Here is an 18,733-nt window from a genome sequence, read left to right on the forward strand (position 1 = left end):
CAACAAGTGCTCAGCCAGCTTGGAGTTTGCTAAAAGGCACCAAAAGACTCTCAGACCATTAGAAACAAGATTCTCCTGTCTGATGAAACCAAGACTTAACTATTTGGCCTGAATGCCAAGTGTCATGTCTGGAGGAAACCTGGCACAATCCCTACGGTGAAGCATGGTGGTGTTAGCATCATGCTGTGGGGATGTTTTTCAGTGGCAGGAACTGGGAGACTAGTCGGGATCGAGGCAAAGATGAATGGAGTATAGAGAGATCCTTGATGAAAACCTGCTTCAGAGCGCTTAGGACCTCGGACTGGGCCGAAGGTTCACCTTCCAACAGGACAATGACCCTCAGCACACAGCCAAGACAATGTAGTAGTGGCTTTGGGACAAGTCTTTGAATGTCCTTGAGTGGCCCAGCCACAGCCCGGACTTAAACCTGATCGAACAGCTCTGGAGAGACATAAAAATAGCTGTGCAGTGACACTCCCCATCCAACCTGACAGAGCTTGAGAGAATCTGCAGAGAAGAATGGGAGAAACTCCTCAAATACAGGTGTGTCAAGCTTGTAGCGTCATACCCAAGAAGACTCGAGGCTATAATCGCTGCCAAAGGTGCTTCAACAAAGTACTGAGTAACGGGTCTGAATACTTATGTAAATGTAATAGTTTATTTTATTTTATAAATTTGCAAAAATGTCTAAAAACAAATGTTTTCTTTGTTATTATGGTGTATTGTGTGTAGATTGATGAGTAAAAAAAACATTTTAATCAATATCAGAATAAGGCTGTAATGTAACAAAATGTGGAAAAAGTCAAGGGGTCTGAATACTTTCCGAATGCACTGTATGTCCAGAGGTACTGTATACAGCTGATCATAGCTGAAGTGCATTTTGTATAGTCTCCCCCACAGGCTTCTTCTTCCTCGAGTTATCCACTGACCTTGTTGGCGTTCACTTTCTTGAAGGTTCTGTAGATGTTGAGCAGGGTCAAGTGATCTCCCTCGCTGGTGGTGAACTTCTTGCGTGTGGCAAGACACTCCTCTCGGCGTACAGGGGGGTTGTAGAGCACCATGTCCACCGACAGCAGAGGACGATGGTCAGCACCTCCTCAGAACACTGGAAGTCTGGCGACAGCAGGATGGTCTGTCGATGTAGACACACAAGAGAGAGATACAGCGAGGAATAATGTGATAATACAGTATTTATTGTTGGTCATGGGGATCAATACAAACAACCTCCAATAAAAAGCCCCTTTCCTGTGTGTCTGTGTCTTACCTTGGCATAGCGTGGCTCCAGGGGTAAGCTGGCAAATCTTCTTGCCCAGAGGAGTGAGGGTGACCTGCTCATCTTTCTTCTCTACAGCCCCTAGTAGATCCAGCTGCTCCACCGCCGTACGCATCGCCTCTGAACAGTCATATTAACATTACGTTATTACAACCAACTCTGACCAAACACGTCGACAACATGACACTATTTCAACAAGATGAATGCAATAACTAAATGTAAGTTGCTCTGGATAAGAGAGTCTGCTAAATGACTAAAATGTAAAATGTAATTACAGTAGTACAACTAACTCCTATCTGAGTCTACATATCAGTGGATTAATGTAATAACACTTCTGAAGACGTTAACATCACAGTGAACACACAGCAGACCTGGGACTGGATGACAGACTGCTTACCAGGAGAAGGCTTAGACATGAAGTCAAAGTTCATTACGTCAGGAATCCCCAGAGTCAGAAGCTGCAGCATGACACTGGCCAGGTTACACCTACAGGGGAGAACACGGGACAGGAACAGTTACACCTGCAGAGGAGAGAACAGAGGAGCAGAACACTCACTCATAATGACCTAGAGATGCATCAACTTATGCTGCAGCAAGAACTGGTTCGTGTTCATTAGGGCACACCGTAGCAAAAAGGGGCGAATGAAAACGAGCATTTCTTATTGGACATGTTAAGGTACCTCACCATTTCGTGCCTACTGAAAATTACCTTGTTCTCTTTTAACAGGTGAACAGTGACAGTAACTAGATTTGCTTCGGCTCCTAATCTAAGCCATGATGGTCCTACTCACCTCTGTATCTCAGGCACGGTCATGGGGATGAGGTTGTCAAACTCGTCCTCGGTGTAGAGGCGGTAGACAGACCCTGAGTCCTCTCTGCCAGCCCTGCCCGCCCTCTGCCACGCCTGGGCTTTAGATACCCACTGTACTGCTAACACCTCCAGACCACTCTCTGGGGGGCAGACAGAAACACATTACAAATAATGAGGAACACAATGAAAATAAGTCTGTAGACTTTATTATATATGTTAATCTTAAATGATTTTTAAAGCCTATTTTAGTTTTATCATATTTATTTCGAAAATATAACATTTCATAATTCGAGTTCATTCATTTATTTATTCACACTAGGCCACAGACCTGAGTGACTCGCAAGTAGAGAAACGGAGTTTAAAAAGCATTGTGTACAGTTCATTCATTTATTTATTCACACTAGGCCACAGACCTGAGTGACTCGCAATTAGAGAAACAGCGTTTAAAAAGCATTGTGTACAGTCAGTGAGGAATCTCACCTGGGTTGAAGTGTTTTGCTTTCACCATGCCTGTATCAATTATGTATTTGATCCCTGAGATGGTGATTGACGTCTCAGCGATGTTGGTTGAGAGAATGCCCTTCCTACAACCCTGGCAAAACAATACAGTTGCTTGAGGAGACCATGTATCACATTATACAGTGCCTTCAGAAAGTATTCATACCCCTTGACTTATTCCACATTTTGTTACAGCCGGAATTCTAAATGTATTAAATCAATGTAACATTTTCCCCTTCTTTGCGAGTGTCACGGACGTTGCTGGAAGTAGACCAAAGCGCAGCGTGGTGAGCGTACATATTCCTTTTATTTAGAAATGACGCCGACAAAAACAATAAACAATACAAAACAACCGCGAAGCTTAAGGGCCATGTGCCACAAACAAAGTTAACTTCCCACACTGTAAGGAGGAAAAAGGGCTACCTAAGTTATGGTTCCCAATCAGAGACAACGATAGACAGCTGTCCCTGATTGAGAACCATACCCGGCCAAAACATAGAAATACAAAATCATAGAAAACAAAAACATAGAATGCCCACCCCAATCACATCCTGACCAAACCAAATAGAGACATAAAAAGGCTCTCTAAGGTCAGGGCATGACAGCGAGGCATTGGAAATCCTCGGTGATATTTGTGGTTGAATCTGTGTTTGAAATTCATTGCTCGACTGAGAGACTTTACAGATAATTGTATGTGTGGGGTACAGAGATGAGGTAGTCATAAAAAACAATCATGTTAAACACTAGTATTGCACATAGAGTGAGTCCATGCAACTTATTATGTGACTTGTTAATCAAATTTTTACTCCTGAACTTATTTAGGTTTGCTATAACAAAGCGGTTGAATACTTATTGACATTTCAGCTTTTCATTTTTAATGAATTTGTCAAAGTTTCTAAAATCATAATTCCACTTTGACATTATGGGGTATTGTGTGTAGGCCAGTGACACATCGCAATTTAATCCATTTTAAATTCAGGCAGTAACACAACAGAATGTGGATAAAGTCAAGGGGTGTGAATACTTTCTGAAGGTACTGTAGATGACTGCAGGACATTGAGGGGGGTGTAGGTGTATCCTACCTTAGGTGCGGGCTGGAAGACCCTGAGCTGCTGAGCAGGGGACAGAGAGGTGTACAGGGGGATGACTGTCATGGGATCACAGCCGTCAGGGAGGTGCTTGGCGATGTCACGGCAGGTACGGGCCAGCGCCTCTATCTCCTCCTGACCCGTCATGAACACCAGGATGTCATATGATGTAGGGGCTTCCTGTTTAGAATGGACACATCACAACCCCATCCTGTCTGGCATCATATGGTGATTTGGAATCATGTCTCCAACTTGTGTTTCCAGAAAGGTATGGTTGAGTAGTGATAGTAGTAGCCTGACTGAACTAGTGAGTGCAGCGTTCAGTCTGGTTTAACCAGGCCAGGTGTCTGGGCCATCTTTAACTGAATCAACTCTTTCTACATGAGACATTTATCTTCAGCTAAAGCACCCCAGCAGCCAGAGCACACTTATGTACCTGATGGATCTGGAAGACTGAAACCAGTGTAGCCTGCAAATAGTCAGACTGGGGATGCTTGGTGTAGTAGATTTGGATGGGGTGCATGCAGCCTGCCCTCCAGGTACAGCACAGGAGATTTGTTGAAGTACTGAGAGAAGAGGTCCACATCCATGGTGGCTGACATCACGATCACCCAGACTGGTACATTGAAGAGACAATACATCAGATTTATTTATAAAACCCCTTTTTTTTAAATCAGCAGTTGTCATAAAGTGTTTTTACAGTAAGAACAAGACTACAAGCCACCAGTCGTAAGGTGGTCTGTGCAGAGTAATGTTGACATTGTACATCTGTACTTTGAAGAATGGAACATCAGCCCAGGGGGGGCACGTGCGCACGCACACACACACACATTTATGTTAAAAAACACAACCAGCCTATGACATTTTTTTATCTATGGAGCCTAATGTTAGTGACCTAGCCTGAAATTCAAACTGAAATGTTCTGTTACACCATTGTTTCAGATCATATCAGTTTGGATTCCAGGCTACTGAGTCTAGTAGTGACCTACCGTGAGGGGAATGTTGTTCTGTTCTCTGCATTTGCGTTGGGCTACCTTCACCACTCCAAACAGCACGTCAGTGTGGACCGGGCGCTCGTGAGCCTCATCCAGCAACACCACAGTGTAACGCAGCCATAAGGGGTCTCGTATGACCTCCCGCAGGAGCATACCATCTGTCATGAACTTTAGCTTTGTCTCTGAGGAGGTGACATCCTCAAATCTCACCGTGTAGCCAACCTGAGGGGCATGATTGGATTTCCTGTTAGGCCTATCTTGAGTGTTTGGTAATGGTATCAGTCCCATATATGCAGCCATGCTGCTGCCACTCGACCATTGATGATGATCTAGGCTGCGAGGGAAAGTATGAGCACCACATCCTTACTATTTGATGCGTGTTCAAAATGTGTCTGTCTTTTTCACCACAGAGTTTGACCACTAATTGTAATGTAAAAGGTTGTTTTTATTTACCAGCTTCCCCAGTTGAGCTCTCTTCTCCTCTGCCACCCTCGATGCCTGGAGATAGCTGCCAGTCGGCGGAGCTGTGTGACTGCGCGATGCCCTGTCGTCTGATGCCATACAAGTACTGAGGGAACTGGGTGGTCTTCCCAGAACCAGTCTCACCTGAGGGACAGGGCATCGCAAGACACAACGGTTTGTCAGCTAGGTAGCTAACATTATAATAGTTCAAGGGAAAAATCTACAGTATATGCAACCACATGAAGAAGAAAGTCAACATTGTTACCCAAACAGAAGCAAACTGAATGAAACAGGGAGCTTGGTGCTACAGTGGGTTGAGATTTGAGATAAAATATCCACAGGAAAGTATTATTAAACTGACTTCAAAATGCAGTTCTCTGTGTGTGGCTGACAATCAAGATGTGTTTGCTCATAACCTAAGACATGTGCACAAGACGGAAGTACATGCACGTGATGCATGCATATTAACAAAAGTTTTGCAGGTGTTCACATTGTGCACATGTGCCAGGTGATAGAAATTTCAACGACAGAACCGTGAGAGTGGCCCAGGTGCAGACATCATCTCTCAGGCCCCTCTCTTTTTTTTTTTTTTAACTAGGCAGGTCAGTTAAGAACAAATTCGAATCAAATCAAATGTTATTGGTCACATACACATGGTTAGCAGATGTTAATGCGAGTGAAGCGAAATGCTTGTGCTTCTAGTTCCGACACGGCAGTAAACAACTACCTTATACACACAAGTGTAAAGGAATGAATAAGAATATGTACATATAAATATATGGATGAGCGATGGCCAAACGGCATAGGCAAGATGCAGTAGATGATACAGAGTACAGTATATACATATGAGATGAGTAATGTAGGGTATGTAAACACTGTATAAAGTGGCATTGTTTAAAGTGACTAGTGATACATTTATAACATCCAATTTTAAATATTAAAGTGGCTAGAGATTTGAGTCAGTATGTTGGCAGCAGCCACTCAACGTTAGTGATGGCTCTTAACAGTCTGATGGCCTTGAGATAGAAGCTGTTTTTCAGTCTCTCGGCTTTGATGCACCTGTACTGACCTGGCCTTCTGGATGATAGCGGGATGAACAGGCAGTGGCTCGGGTGGTTGTTGTCCTTGATGATCTTTTTGGCCTTCCTGTGACATTGGGGGGTGTAGGTGTCCTGGAGGGCAGGTAATTTGCCCCCAGTGATGCGTTGTGCAGACCTCACTACCCTCTGGGGAGCCTTGCGGTTGTGGGTGGAGCAGTTGCCATACCAGGCGGTGATACAGCCCGACAGGATGCTCTCGATTGTGCATCTGTAAAAGTTTGTGAGTGTTTTTGGTGACAAGCCAACTTTCTTCAGCCTCCTGAGGTTGAAGAGGCGCTGTTGCGCCTTCTTCACCATGCTGTCTGTGTGGGTGGACCATTTCAGTTTGTCCGTGATGTGTACGCCGAGGAACTTAAAACTTTCCACCTTCTCCACTACTGTCCCGTCGATGTGGATAGGGGGGTGCTCCCTCTGCTGTTTCCTGAAGTCCACGATCATCTCCTTTGTTTTGTTGACGTTGAGTGTGAGGTTATTTTCCTGACACCACACTCCGAGGGCCCTCACCTCCTCCCTGTAGGCCGTCTCGTCGTTGTTGGTAATCAAGCCTACCGCTGTAGTGTCGTCTGCAAACTTGATGATTGAGTTGGAGGCGTGCATGGCCACGCAGTCATGGGTGAACAGGGAGTACAGGAGAGGGCTGAGAATGCACCCTTGTGGGGCCCCAGTGATGAGGATCAGCGGGGTGGAGATGTTGTTTCCTACCCTCACCACCTGGGGGCGGCCCGTCAGAATGTCCAGGACCCAGGAGCAAAGGGCGGGGTCGAGACCCAGGGTCTCGACGAGTTTGGAGGGTACTATGGTGTTAAATGCTAAATGCATTCTTACATAGGTATTCCTCTTGTCCAGAGGAAGTGTGTAGTGTGGGCAGTGTGCAGTGTGATTGCGTCGTCTGTGGACCTATTGGGGCTGTAAGCAAATTGGAGTGGGTCTAGGGTATCAGGTAGGGTGGAGGTGATATGATCCTTGACTAGTCTCTCAAAGCACTTCATGATTACAGAAGTGACTGCTACGGGGTGATAGTCGTTTAGCTCAGTTACCTTAACTTTCTTGTGAACAAAACAGGAACAAAAACCCTCTTGAAGCATGTGGGAACAGCAGACTGGGATAGGGATTGATTGAATATGTCCGTAAACACACCAGCCAGCTGTGCTGTGCATGCTCTGAGGACGCGGCTAGGGATGCCGTCTGGGCCGGCAGCCTTGCGAGGGTTAACACGTTTAAATGTTTTACTCACGTTGGCTGCGGTGAAGGAGAGGCCGCAGGTTTTGGTAGCGGGCCGTGTCGGTGGCACTGTATTGTCCTCAAAGCGAGCAAAGAAGTTGTTTAGTTTGTCTGGGAGCAAGACATCGTGGTTCGCGACGACTGACTTGTTGTAAAGGTGGCATCCTTTGACGGTGCCACGTTGAAAGTCATTGAACTCTTCAGTAAGGCCATTCTACTGCCAATGTTTGTCTATGGAGATTGCATGGCTGTGTGCTTGATTTTGTACACCTGTCAGCAACGGCTGTGGCTGAAATAGCCAAATCCACTAATATGAAGGGGTGTCCATGTACTTTTGTATATATAGTGTACAGTACTTCCCCCGCCGTAACGTTAACAGAACTGCAGAACAGCAACTCTTGTCAGGTGGGGGACACTATACCGTTGTTCCCTAGCTAGCTAGCAGCCTCCTCCTTCGGTAGAGTTTTTCGGTGGTTGGCATCCAATATTGGTGCATTACCGCCACCTACTGTGCTGAACACCAGAGCCCTCAATGATATGACTATACTGCCACCTACTGGTGGGAAGACTTTTCGGTGTTAAATGAAAATAAATGTCACAATAGTTTTACAGCTTGTAGGCTTTGTGGCGGGATCTTAATGTTTTTGTTTAACTGACACTTTTGATATTATGGATTTCCTCTGATTGTCTCTGAGATTAAAATGTGTGTCAATAGGAAAATAAAAGTCTTATCAGAGTTGCCTGCTCCCTTAAGAAGAAGGGAGCAGTTGCAGACCAGAAGCCTATAGCCAATGCAGCACTGGTCCACACCTGTTCTGTCTGTCGGGTGAGTAGTATTAGTTGGTACTGTATGTGCCTTTAGGTTCCACTCCATGTGCAGGCTATTGTACTGGCCTGTGTGTCACAGTCTTTCATATGTGTAGTAGTTTGTCACATCGTATTGCTTAGTTTATCATTTTTGTCTACTTTGAATTAAATCTAAGCCAATTCCTCCATTTTGCACTTGACTTTTTTAGACACAGACCCGAAGACATTTAAAGCAGCACTTTGAGAGCAAGCTGTCCTCAGTGCTTCATTTGTATCGTGAATGGATCATTTGTGGCAATGCTGTGATCACTTATCTTCTTTAATGTTGTGATTCACAGACAAATGATGACCGTGACTTGAAAGCTGCAACTGAGAAGGAATGGCGTTGAGGGATACATGCTGAGATCCCGAGTATGACTGGACTTGGGCCAGATATTTGTGACAGCGACCTAAAAGGGGTGCAGAAGCAGAACAACACACCATTTTATGTTTATTCTATGGCCAGCCATCCCTCTAGCTACCCCTTATTCCACACTATGCCTTTTATGACCCATGGTCCCTCAACTTCCAAAACTTTGGAACTCTCCATCTTATCTCTATAAACCCACCCTACTTTCACCAATTTCCCCTATGCTGCTTCCTTCACTTGTTCTTCTCTTGATTGGATGACATCTAGACTGAGTAACACATTTAAAAGTGTTGATGTGTACTGTTTAGGCTACCTTTTTTTCACCTGTGTAATGATGTCCTGCTTATTCTGGGGTTCAGACTGAATGCAGTGTTGAATGTGCTGCTAACAAATGACAGCAGCAACATGGACCTGTAAAATTGACAAGAAGGGTGTTGATATAGCTGTGTTTAGACATGGCTTCCCGGTTTTGAGTCTGTTAAGTGTGTTTCTCATTCTGCTGGAGTTGACCTGGTATTTTATATAAAACCTAACTTACGCATCCAGTTGTTTCTCCATTTGTATCTAACCCACCAAAAATCACAATATGCTGTTTTACATTTTGTGTTATTTCTGCAGGTCTAATTCCTAAAATGTAAAAGCAGAAGAATCTGTACACTCTCTGATATAATTAACAGTTCATATGGTGCTCTTCGATGTCCCAGGTTTGTGGCAGGAATAAATAATTGAATTTTTACTTCAAGTCAGATGTTTATATGTTATGTTTAAAAGGCGTATGCATTGTTTACTGTTTTGATTTATTTAAAGCAATGTAATTCCTTTCATCTGTAATCTTTTTATCTCTTTCTTTCTTTTTCTCTGAGGACCTGAGCCCTAGGAACATGTCTCAGGACTACCTGGCCTGATGACTCCTTGCTGTCCCCAGTCCACCTGGTCGTGCTGCTGCTCCAGTTTCAACTGTTCTGCCTGCGTCACCGGACGTGCTACCTGCCCCAGACCTGCTGTTTTCAACTCTCTAGAGACAGCAGGAGCTGTAGAGATACTCTGAATGATCTTCTATGAAAAGCCTACTGACATTTACTCCTGAGGTGCTGACCTGTTGCACCCTCTACAACCACTGTGATTATTATTATTTGACCCTGCTGGTCATCTATGAACATTTGAACATCTTGGCCATGTTCTGTTATAATCTCCACCCGGCACAGCCAGAAGAGGACTGGCCACCCTTCATAGCCTGGTTCCTCTCTAGGTTTCTTCCAAGGTCCTGGCCTTTCAAGGGAGTTTTTCCTAGCCACCGTGCTTCTACACCTGCATTGCTTGCTGTTTGGGGTTTTAGGCTGGGTTTCTGTACAGCACTTTGTGACATCAGCAGATGTAAGAAGGGCTTTAGAAATAATTTGATTGATTGATTAATTCATTGTTTCAGTTCAGGTGTTTGATGTGGTGGCTAGGTGCATTATTTTCAATTAAATATGCCAAATAAATATGTTTATTCATTCATGATTATGGATACATTCTGCAATTAGTTCATCTGGCTTTGAATCTACAACAGAACATGTCAACAAGTTAGTTCCAAATTGCTTTAATACATCAGTACACCATGAATTGAAATACAGTGCCTTCAGAAAGTATTCACACCCCTTTACTTATTCCATATTTTGTTGTGTTACAGTCTGAATTCAAAATCAATTAAATATATTTTTTCTCACCCATCTACACCATAATGACAAAGTGATAACATGTTTTAGAAATGTTTGCAAATTATTGAAAATAAAATACAGAAATATCTCACTTTACATAATTGAGCTCAGGTTTGTCCAATTTCCTTTGATCATCCTTGAGATGTCACTACAACATGATTGAAGTCCACCTTTGGCCAATTCAGTTGTTTGAATTGGATTTAGAAAGAATATACAGTACCAGTCAAAAGTTTGGACAAACCTATTCATTCAAGGGTTTTTCGCCCTGGCGTGACGCGTTGATAACCATCTCTCGGACAAAGTGACTTTTATCAATATATTTGTCTCTATTTACTCTGAGATTGTAAAATGCTAAATTAGCATCTCCAGCACGTCATCTCTAGCTGACACCTTTGCTGTCAGCTAGCTAGATACAGTACTAGCTACTTTGATCCAAAATGAAAAACAGTACAAGTGCAAAGTTTGGACACAGCTACTCATTCAAGGGCTTTTCATTATTTTTACTATTTTCTACACTGTAGAATAATAGTGAAGACATCATACCTATGAAATAACACATATGGAATCATGTAGTAACCAAAAAAGTGTTAAACAAATCAAAATATATTTTATATTTGAGATTCTTCAAAGTAGCCACCCTTTGCCTCAATGACAGCTTTTCACACTCTTGGCATTCTCTTGACCAGCTTCACGAGGTAGTCACCTGGAATGCATTTCAATTAACTGGTGTGCCTTGTTAAAAGTTAATTTGTGGAATTTCTGTACTTCTTAATGCATTTAAGCCAATCAGTTGTGTTGTGTCAAGGTAGGGTGGTATACAGAAGATAGCCCTATTTGGCAAAATACCAAGTCCATATAATGGCAAGAACAGCTCAAATAAACAGTCCATCCTTACTTTAAGACAAGAAGGTCAGTCAATGCAGAACATTTCAAGAACCATCAAACGCTATGATGAAACTGGCTCTCATGAGGACCGCCACAGGAAAGGAAGACCCAGAGTTACCTCTGCTGCAGAGGATAAGTTCATTACAGTTACCAGCCTGCTTCACAGAATTCAAGTAACAGACACATCTCCACATCAATTGTCCATGAAGACTGCGTGAATCAAGTCTTCATGGTCGAGTTGCTGCAAAGAAATCACTACTAAAGGACACCAATAATAATAAGATACTTGATTGGGCCAAGAAACACAAGCAATGGACATTAGACGGTGGAAATCTGTCCTTTGGTCTGAAGAGTCCAAATTTGAGATGATTGGTTCACCCGCCATGTCTTTGTGAGACGCAGAGTAGGTGAACGGATGATCTCTGCATGTGTGGCTACCACCGTGAAACATGGAGGAGGAGGGGTGATGGTGTGGGGGTGCTTTACTGGTGACACTGTCTGGGATTTATTTAGAATTCAAGGCACACTTAACAAGCATGGCTACCACAGCATTCTGAAGCGATACGACATCCTATCTGGTTTGTGCTTATTGGGACTATCATTTGTTTTTTTAAACAGGAAAAGGGATATTTGACCAAGAAGGAGAGTGATGGAAGGCTGCATCAGATGACCTGGCCTTCACAATCACCCGACCTCAACCCAAACCCAGTTGAGATGGTTTGGGATGAGTTGGACCACAGAGTGAAAGAAAAGCAGCCAACAAGTGCTCAGCATATGTGGGAACTCCTTCAAGACTGTTGGAAAAGCATTCCAGGTGAAGCTGGTTGAGAGAATGGCAAGAGTTTGCAAAGCTGTCATCAAGGCAAATGGTGGCTGCTTTGAAGAATGTCAAAGATAACATATCTTTTGATTTGTTTTACACTTCTTTTTGGTTACTACATGATTCCATATGTGTTATTTCATAGTTTTGATGTCTTCACTATTATTCTACAATATCACCATCAACAATCTCAACATAAAAATAAACAAAACCCCTTGAATGAGTAGGTGTGTCCAAATGTTTGACTGGTACTGTATATATAAAGGTCCTACCGTTGACAGTGCATGTCAGAGTTGAAACTGTACTATGAAGTCCGAGGAACTGTCCATAGATCTCCGAGATAGGATTGTGATGAGGCCTATATCTGGGGAAGGGTATACAAGAATTTCTAGAGTGTTGAACGTTTCCAAGAGCACAGTGGTCTCCATCATTGGGAAATAGAAAACATTTGGAACTACCCAGACCCTGCCTAGAGCTGGCCATTCGATTAAACGTAGCAACCGGCCAAGAAGGACCTTGTCCAGGGAGGAGACCAAGAACACAATGACCACTCTGACAGAACTACAGAGTTATTTGGCTGAGATGGGATAACCTGCCAGAAGGACAACAGTCTCTGCAGCACTTCACCAATCTGGGCTTTATGGGACAGCGGCCAGATGGAACACACTCCTGAGAAAAAGGCACGACAACATGCCTGGAATTTGCTAAAAAGGAACGTGAAAGACTGAGAGCATAAGGCAAAACATTCTGTGGTCTGATGAGACAAAAATGTAACTCTTTGGCCTGAATGCAAAACACTATGTCTGGAGAAAAACAAGCACAGCTCATCACCCGTCTAACCATCCCTACCATGAAGCAAGGTGGTAGCAGCATCATGCTATGGGTATGCTTTTCAGCGGCAGGGAATGGGAGACTGGTAAGGCTAAAGGGAACAATGAATGGAGCAAAATACTTGGCAAACCATTGATGAGAACTTGTTTCAGAGTGCAAATTATCTTAGACTGGGGCAAAGATTTATGTTCCAACAGGACAATGACCCCAAGCATACAGCCAAAGCAACCCTGGAATGGTTTCATAACAAGAATGTAAAAGTCCTTGAGTGGCCCAGTCAAAGCCCAGACTTGAATCCCATTGAAAATCTGTGGAAAGACTTGAAGATTGCTGTTCAATGCCACTCCCCACAACAAACTGTGGAATAATTCAAGGGGTATGAATACTTTCTGAAGGCACTGTAAATAAGCCAACAAATATTAGTTTAATAAAATATGGAACAGTAAATAAAAATGTTCAATATAGGTCATTATCAATACAACCTCACAATACGGAGCAGAACGTATGAGACCACAGCTCCGCTAAAACCATTGACAACTACGTGCCGTTTTCAAGGGATTGTTAAATAAATTTCGTTGTAAACTATTTCGTTGTAATATCATCACATCTTGAAGAGCATAGTCAGAACAAAAACGTTCAGATTATTTCATGCAAAACAATCATTAGCTCTATCATCAGTTATTACAGTAAGTAACTGCATGCTTTTCATGATCAATAAACATAAATTAATTATACCCCCTAAATAAATAAACAAATATCAATTGATCATGTATTTTCCGATACGTGAGGGTAGCCTATCCATTTGGCATGTAGCTAGCTAGTATAGCAAACAACGTGTAATTTAGCTTGCTTCATCAGAGATTGGGTTTTCGGGAAGAGTTTGACATCGGCATGTCCTCATCCTGGTAAAGTTGTCAGTCATCACCACTATAGATGGAAAGCAAATCAAACAATATTTCTAGTTTATCCCTTGACAGTTAGCTTGTTAACTAACCATATTGATGTGATCAGTTATTAGCTAGCTAGCCAATTTGATGTGGTCCTTCAATCAATGTAGCGTATCATGTCTGTCAGCAGCAATTGTGATTAAGCACTCTTAAAAACAATGTTGAAAAGGGGATAATGTTAGCTAACTTCGCTAGGTAGGCCTACGTTGGTTGGAGAAAAAGTACATTAGGACTACTTACCACTATGTTTAGCCAATTGTACAAAGTTTCTACCGGTAGCTTGCAAAGTAAACATTATCAGCTAACACAACAGTACATGGCAAATGCACGCTTCTGCTGCTTGACAGGCAGCCCCCACAAAGGATGGGATATTAACCTAAACCACTCATACTTGTCAGGTATAGTTCACTATTATTTTATATCACTCAAATATGTTTGCTGTTCATGAATAGCATGCAGTTAGTTACTTGCTGTATAACTCTGACGATGAAGCTAAATGTGCGCAAATAATCGGAAATGTGTTGTTCTGACTATGATCTTCAAGAGGTGATGATATTACAGCCAAATAGCACGCAGTTTCCAATGGATTTTGCAGAGCTGGGGGTCTCCTTGCCCCCCAGCAGGCAAATCGAAAGTTTTTCACCATATTGTGACGTTTCAATAATAACTACCTATATATAGTACCAGTCAAAAGTTTGGACACACCTACTCATTCAAGGGTTTTTGTTTATTTTTACTATTTTCTACATTGTAGAATAATAGTGAAGACATCACAACTATGAAATAACACATATGGAATCATGTAGTAAGAAAAATAGTGCTAAACAAATGAAAATATATTTTATATTTGAGATTCTTCAAAGTAGCCACCCTTTGCCTTGATGACAGCTTTTGCACATTCTTAGCATTCTCTCAACCAGCTTCACCTGGAATGCTTTTCCAACAGTCTTGAAGGAGTTCCCACATATGCTGAGCACTTGTTGGCTGCTTTTCCTTCATTCTGCGGTCCAACTCATCCCAAATCATCTCAACTGGGTTGAGGTCGGGTGATTGTGGAGGTCAGGTCATCTGATGCAACACTCCATCACTCTCCTCCTTGGTCAAATAGCCCTTACACGGCCTGGAGGTGTGTTGGGTCATTGTTCTGTTGAAAAACAAATAATAGTCCCACTAAGCGCAAACCAGATGGGATTTCGTATCTGTCACACCCTGATCTGTTTCACCTGTCTTTGTGCTTGTCTCCACCCCCCTCCAGGTGTCACCCATCTTCCCCATTATCCCCAGTGTATTTATACCTGTGTTCTCTCTTTGTCTGTTGCCAGTTAATTTTGTTTCTTCAAGCCTACCAGCGTTTTTCCCATGCTCCTGTCTTGCGCTAGTTCCTGTTTTCTAGTTTCCATATTTTGACCATTCTGCCTGCTCTGACCCTGAGCCTGCCTTCCGTTCTGTACCTTTCGGACTCTGTTCTGGATCACTGACCTCTGCCTGTCTTTGATCTGTTGTTTGCCTGCCCCCTGTTTTTGTGATAAACTTTTGTTACTTTGAAACTGTCTGCATCTGGGTCTTCTCGTGTGGTAGCCATGCTGGTTAAGTGTGCCTTGAATTCTAAACAAATCACTGACAGTGTCACCAGCAAAGCACCCCCACACCATCACACCTCCTTCTCCATGCTTCACAGTGGGAACCACACATGCGGAGATCATCCGTTCACCTACTCTGCGTCTCACAAAGACACTGTTGTTGGAACCAAAAATCATCAGACCAAAGGACAGATTTCCACCGGTCTAATGTCCGTTGCTCGTGTTTCTTGGTCCAAGCAAGTCTCTTCCTCTTATTGTTGTCCTTTAGCAGTCTCCTCTGAACAGTTGATGTTGAGATGTGTCTGTTACTTGAACTCTGTGAAGCATTTATTTGGGCTGCAATTTCTGAGGCTGGTAACTCTAATGAACTTATCCTTTGCAGCAGACGTAACTCTGGGTCTTCCTTTCATGTGGCGGTCCTCATGAGAGCCATCATAGCGCTTGATGGTTTTTGCGACTGCACTTGAAGAAACTTTCAAAGTTCTTGAAATGTTCCGCATTGACTGACATTCATGTCTTAAAGTAATGATGGACTGTCATTTCTCTTTGCTTATTTGAGCTGTTATTACCATAATATGGACTTGGTCTTTTACCAAATAGGGCTATCTTCTGTATACCTACCTTGTCACAACACAACTGATTGGCTCAAATGCATTAAGAAGGATGGCAATTCCACTAATTAACTTTTAAGAAGGCACACCTGTTAATTGAAATGCATTCCAGGTGACTACCTCATGAAGCTGGTTGAGAGAATGCCAGGAGTGTGAAAAGCTGTCATCAAGGCAAAGGGTGGCTACTTTGAAGAATCTCCTATATATATAGGTTACTACATGATTCCATATGTGTTATTTCATAGGTATGATGTCTTCACTATTATTTTACAATGTAGAAAATAGTAAAAATAAAGAAAAACCCTTGAATGAGTGGTTGTGTCCAAACTTTTCACTGGTTCTGTATTCCATTTTGGATCAAAGTAGCTAGTATCTAGCTAGCTGACAGCAAAGGTGTCAGCTAGAGATTACGTGCAGGAGATGCCAATTTAGCATTTTACAGTCTGAGAGTAAATGGAATGGTGAAAAAACAATTGGAACCATTTTCGTGTTTCATCGCTAGGTTTTATGGGTATTGTGACGCATCAACTGTGGGGCTCTATTAGCCTATTTCTTTGAATACTTTGAACTCTTTGAATACTATATTGAAACTATGACACTATATTCATTTTTAAAGAATTTCCTATTATTAATTTTTGACAATAACAAAATTGAGCAGATTGGACTAGAATGGGGCATAGCCTACTGAATTTATCATCCACCGTTCCAGATAAATTGTTGTAAGAAAGAGTGGCCTCCATTCAGCTGGTTCCCAGCTGACCCCGGGCCTCATAACAGGACATTTACATGGTATGGGACAACACATCTGGTTTTGTGCCACACTAGAGGCTAGTGGGGCCAGTTTTGGATTGGATGTATCCCATGCGTTCCAGGTTACATCTGTCAACTTCGGCATGTTCTGCACTTACTCAAATGCCACAGTGATTGGCCAAGTTAGAATTGGACCAAAGTTGACCGAGACAAAGTTAGTTTTATACTGGATATTCAGTGCTATTTTTTTTCTCTCATTAATATCTATTGAACCAAGTATGCCATGACTATGAAGATGGTATATTCTGAATCAGTAGTGTATGGAGATTTTAATTTTTTTTATTATATATTTATTTTTATAAGATGGGTGAGAGGGGGAATTGGCAAGGAGGGGTAGTTTGAGGTGGGAATTGTCCTGGTGTTTAGACAAAATATGCCATAACTATGAAAAATATATATTCTAAAATGGGGGTTGGATGGGAAAAAAACAGCTTTTTGGGGGGGGAGAATTTTGAGAAGAAAAAAAATATTCCAGCTTTCAATCTACACAAAGCATGCCATGACTATGAAAATTATATATTCTGAATCGGGGGAGGATGGACAAAAATCCATGGCTTAAAAAGTAAAAATATTATTAGAATTTTGTACTTTTTTGCAGTCAATCTTCTTTAGGTCTTACTCAAAGATTTCCATGACTATGGAAATTATATATTTTATTGTTGTTGTTTTTGTTTTTGTTTATATATAAATCATTGAGTGGAACACATTCTATTTCAGTGCCAGCAATATGGGAGGGAAAGGGAGAGATTGTTATTAGATTTAAGCAGTAATGATGTTGAAGAGCCAAGCTTAAATTAACTGCTGATAAAATCTTCAGGGGATGGGGTGGGGGGGAATAATGTCTCTGGTCCACATTACAGTCCAGTTCGTGGCAGTAATGCAAAAAATATATATTAAGTAATGGCACGCTTTGTGTAAACTATTGAAGATTAAAAGATAAATTGATGTCCATCTGACTATGAAAATTATATATTCTGAATTGGGGGAGATTCAGAATATATAATTTTCATAGTCATGGCAAACTTTGGGTAAGGGCTATTGAAGATTGAAAGCAAAAAAGTCAGGGATTTGGGTCCATCCTCCCCTGATTCAGAATATATAATAGTCATAGTCTTGGCATGCTTTGTCTAAGAGCTATTAAAGATTGAATGCTAAAACATTTCAAAATAATTCACAAAAATAAAAGCTGTGGATTTTAATCCATCCTCCGCTGATGTCCATCATCCCCTGACTAAGAATATATCATTTTCATAGTAATGGCACACTTTGTGTTAGAGCTATTGAATATTAAAAACTAAAAATTTTATTAAATAAATACATTTCCCCCCAAAAAAGCCAGGGATTTTGGTCCATCCTCCCTCGATTCAGAATATAACATTTTTATAGTCATAGCTCGCTTTGTGTAAGAGCTGTTATAGATTGAAAGCAAAAACATTTTTATAACTACATTTATAATAAATAAAAGCAGTGGATTTTTGTCCTTCCTCCCCGATTCAGAATATAGTATCATTTTCATAGTAATGGCATGCTTTTTTAAGAGCTATTGAAGATTGAAACCAAAAATCTTATTATATATATTTTTTAAGTCTCTCTAGATAAAAAAAAAAAAGCATTGGATTTTTGTCCATCCTCCCCTGACTCAGAATATATAATGTTCATAGTCATGGCACGCTTTGTGTAAGAGCTATAGAAGATTGAAAGCCGAAATCTTATAATAATAAAAAATAAAATAAAAAAAGTGTGGATATTTCTCCATCCACCCCTGATTATACCATCTTCATAGTAATGGCATGCTTGGTTCAAAAGCTATTGACAAGAGAAACCCCAATTGCCACCGAATATCCAATATAAAACTAATTTTACCTCAGTCCAAAACCGGGGGAAA

At 41.8% G+C, this 18,733-nt stretch overlaps 1 pseudogene; it reads right to left on the reverse strand.

Moving 5' to 3' along the window:
• Nucleotides 1–917: 917 nt before the first annotated feature.
• On the reverse strand, nucleotides 918–5,263 carry LOC120043917 (annotated as a pseudogene).
• Nucleotides 5,264–18,733: the final 13,470 nt, after the last annotated feature.

The sequence above is a fragment of the Salvelinus namaycush genome, chromosome 3, assembly GCF_016432855.1.
Source record: "Salvelinus namaycush isolate Seneca chromosome 3, SaNama_1.0, whole genome shotgun sequence".
In the NCBI taxonomy this organism is placed as follows: domain Eukaryota; kingdom Metazoa; phylum Chordata; class Actinopteri; order Salmoniformes; family Salmonidae; genus Salvelinus; species Salvelinus namaycush.